This window comes from Aplysia californica, unplaced genomic scaffold (assembly GCF_000002075.1).
Source record: "Aplysia californica isolate F4 #8 unplaced genomic scaffold, AplCal3.0 scaffold00599, whole genome shotgun sequence".
NCBI lineage: Eukaryota > Metazoa > Mollusca > Gastropoda > Aplysiida > Aplysiidae > Aplysia > Aplysia californica.
The window spans coordinates 160,895-165,081 of record NW_004797869.1 but is presented as its reverse complement, the minus strand read 5'-3'; the positions used below and the strand labels follow the sequence as shown (position 1 = coordinate 165,081).

Genomic DNA, 4,187 nt, shown 5'->3' with positions numbered 1-4,187 from the left:
CCCCGCCCACCCACACAAACAAAACGTCTTCGGCGCTTGGAAAATGATGTTGATAAAATTATGCTGAGCATTCAATACATATATATCGAAGTTCAACGTTGTCAAAGAAATAATAATATTGGAGACACTTTCATAACCGATTTCCATGGATGTGGATAGAGAACGTTTTATAATATTATTATCCTCAAAGAAAGTCTTTAAGAAGCACAAATCCTGCGTGAGAACAAACATGAGTGTGAGGTGGTGTGTGTGTGTGTTTGTGTGTGTGTGTGTGTGTGTGTATGTGTGTGTGTATGTGTGTGTGTATGTGTGTGTGTGTGTGAGTGTGTGTGTGTGTGTGTGTGCGTGTGTGTGTGTGTGCATATAAAAATGTACATATACTTCTGTATAATGTTAACTTGCTTGCACGACAGTATACGAGTGCGTGTGATCTATTATTATGTTAGTCCTCGCTCAATTTTCTTATCATCCCGTGCATCTCTGCACTGCGAACCTGTTTATATTTAAAAGTAAGTTCGTAAGTTGAAGTTGATACTTTAACCTTGTTTCGTCCTACTTTGGCAACCTTTTGATGTATGCAACCTCTACTGCGTGTGTTGAGGCATCTGTTAGATCTAATAATAAACCTTTTCCGTACTCAAAAAGTCAAAGAGTAGAGGAGACCTAAATTCTATGGGCATCTTGAGTTCTCATCGACCTGACATCCATTTGCGCCGCCCCCTCCCCCCCCCCTACGACTGTGCCAATTTGCGTGTTCGTTTCCGAGGAAAAAAGAGAGAAAATTTGGGCCTGGTGTTGTCAACATTCAAAGCAATAATTATGTCTTGCTTGTTTCCGAGAAAGCTTTGAGGGTTAAAGGAGGAAAATATGAAAGGGAAGAAAAGTCGGAATGTCAGGGTGGGTCTGAGTTTGACTGCTTGAAAAGAGTGTGCTTCAGAGTTATAACACAAGAGTCCAAGGTAGTTAGTTTTGCATTATGCTGTGGTTCGGATGGCCTTGTCCAATAGGTCGAATGGTCTTCGTATATTGGCCTTGGGCATGAGTGAGATGGATGTTGGGAAAAAGCAACAAAGAGACAGAGAGGAACTTGAGGTAGAGGAGGGAAAGAGAAACAGACAGACACAGAGAGAATTGAAGCTAAGTTAGAGGAAGGAGGAGTGAAAGAGATACCCACGGAGGCAGCAAGGCAGACAGACAGACAGGCATACATATAATATAGAGAGACAGAGAGACAGAAAAGTAGAAAAGCAGACCGAGAGTTGACTTAAAGTTAGGAAAGAGAAACATGTACACTCCCAGGCAGACATATAGAGAGACACACACATACACACATTATTAAATACACACACACACACACACACACACAAGCACACACAAGTTCACACACACACACATACACATACAGGGACAGACATAGAAATAAAGAGAGGTAAAGAGACAGAGTACGAAAGAGACAGAGAGAGAGAGAGAGAGAGAGAGAGAGAGAGAGAGAGAGAGACAGAGACAGAGACAGAGAAGGAGAAAGAGATAGAGAGAGAAAGCGATAGAGAGAGAGAAAGAGATAAAGATAGAGAAGGACAAAGAGACAGAAAGGAGGAGAAGGGAATGAGAGAAAGAAAGAGAGAGAGAGAGGGGTGATAGAGAAAGATAGAGAGAAAGGGATTGAGTGAGATTAAAAGTGATGGCGAGAAACACATACGAAAATGGAGAGAACAATGTAAGATAAAAAGAGACAGACTGACAGACAGACGGTTCTTTTCCTGTCTGCTTCTGTCTCTCCAACCAGACGGTCATCCGCCTTTTACGGTAATCCACTGATGCTTACAAAGTCGTTATCGGAATAATTTCCAAATTATGACCCTGGAGTGCGCAGACTGATAGACGACCACATAGAATTGCAAAAGAATGATTGCAGGCTATAGAATTGTACACCAAGATCGCACACTGTCTTGTCTGCCGCTCCTCTCCCCCCCCTCTCTCTCTCTCTCTCTTTCTCTCTCTCTCTCTCCCTCTCTCTCTCTCGCTCTTACTCTCTCTCTCATACTTTAAAAACATATTTTAAAAAAATCTCTGTGAAGCGTGCTAACCATGGGCCGCTCATTCACACCCAAATGAGGGCAAAACACATACATTTTTATATGGCAAAGTGCGCAAGGCACGTCCTTCCTAAAAAAAAAGAATAAAACAAAATAAAACAAAACCAAAAACAAAACAACAACAACAATACAAACAAACAAAACAAAACCCCACTGGGTATGCTTGCTTTCCACTACTGTGCTTGAAAAGTATCATGATAAAAGTCAAGTTCAAATAATTCAATTGTTTCATATTCAATATGGTGACCGTGTTTTGATCATTAGATAGATCTCTAATTCTATTTTTGGGTCTTGACAAGGTAGAATCAGGAGCTCGTCAATTTTTGTGCATGTGGAACTGTTGCTATGATCTTAAAACTTGTTTATTTAATTTGCTTTTGATGAAAACAATACCCATCTGTCTTGAATAGAAGTCGAGATATTTGCCTTTGAAGGAGATGAGGGTCCCCTGGTTTTTGAGGTAAAATAATCGAGAAAATGGCCGCAAAATGTGTTGGGTGATTTCCCCAGATTAAGATTCCTTGGAAACTTCAATTGTGCCCCTTGTATGCCTTGAATAAACATTGGTCAGTAAAATCCAAACTTAAATAGGTTATAAATGAACATGCACGTTGCTGAGCCAAAACAAAACTTCAATAAAAACTTGCCAAACTGGCGGAAAAATACCAGTTTCTTTGAATTCATTTTTGCCGATCGCCTGATTGCACATTGATGCTTCACATTTAGGTCAAGGTTGTGCATAATAATCTATATGTCTGTGTGAAACAGTAAATCTCTTCGCTATTGCAAAAAGGAGCGGTGAACCTGATTCCCGTGTGAGGAGCATAACATTTGCAAATACAATACAACCATTACACTCATCTCTCAGAAAAATGTCTAAATTCTAAAATTCTAAAATATGTGACATGGGAAAAACAAAACAAAGGAACGCCAATATTACAAAATTAGAACCATAAAGCTAAATTATATCAACCGTTTACCATTGCCAGAGGAGATTAACCGTTTTTACTCCTCCTACCCTAGTTTTACATCCACTTGAAATTTGATTCCCCATTCTTCTTGCAAGAAAGAATATGTGGTCTGAAAAAGGGAGGGAAGTAGAGCTGGGCGAAGAATCCATTCCAGAACCGATTCCCACGATTGATTAATGCAGAAGAAAAGTTCCGACTCCTTTTTACGTAAACCAACAGTTATCAGCTACTTCAATCTCTAAAATCAATTTATTTAAAAAAAATAAAAGTTGATGGTTTGTAATCTTCCGAAATCAAGGTCATCCCAAATCTTGAAGATGTTTTGAGCCAAACAGGTAACCACCTGAAGAAATTATATCATTAGAAAGTAAGTAATTGGGTTCGGAGTTGAATCCTACGATTCCTAGCTTTCAATAATCGCGAACCTAGCCGCCCAGCACTAGAGGGAAGAGGCACAGACTGCTGTGGTATCGTAGATGAGAGCACAAATCTCCCAAGAGACAGCGAACGAGTTGGGGATCAAAAAGACAAATCGAATAAGGGAGCAAATGTGGACAATCATATTATCTCAGCACAACACAGCACAGGGAGTCAGCAAAAATTCTCCTCGAAATTTATCACAAGCGACAAGTGGAACTGATTAGGAATGGAGATCGCCGGAAAATTGGAGTCAGATCTCGGTAATCCTCGCGAGAACCCCGTCCCGTCTCGTCACAAAAGATGGAGAGATGGCTTTTGTGATCAGCATGACCCGTTGAGCTGCTTGAACAACTGCAATTATCGCGAAAAGAATTCATGGGGGTTTGGGATTCGCCCTGACCTCAATTGATGGACCTGAAAAATAACAATGCTTCGATAAACATTGCTTAGGAAATTGTAGCTTGTAATTAGACACTTTAAAGTCTTATTTCCCCAGCCCCGCAGTCTCTGTATGTCTCTTTGTCTGTATATATCAATCTGACTGATTGTCTGTCTATTTGTCTGTCTATCTGTCTGTCTGTCTCTCTATCTGTCTCACTCTCTCTATGTCTGTTTATCTGTCTCTCTATATACACACACACACACATAAACACACACACACACACACACACACACACACACACACACACACACACACACA

The 4,187-nt window shown here is 40.4% G+C and overlaps 1 protein-coding gene across 2 annotated transcripts in view; it reads right to left on the bottom strand.

Annotated features, from left to right (window-relative positions):
- Positions 1-3,763, bottom strand: part of LOC101849319 — a 64,366-nt gene extending 60,603 nt beyond the window's left edge. For both annotated transcript variants that reach the window (XM_035972171.1, XM_035972170.1), the window contains exon 1: positions 3,077-3,763. The gene's annotated coding sequence lies outside the window, so the exon portion shown is untranslated. The remainder of the gene's footprint in view (positions 1-3,076) is intronic.
- Between the last annotated feature and the right edge of the window lie 424 nt (positions 3,764-4,187).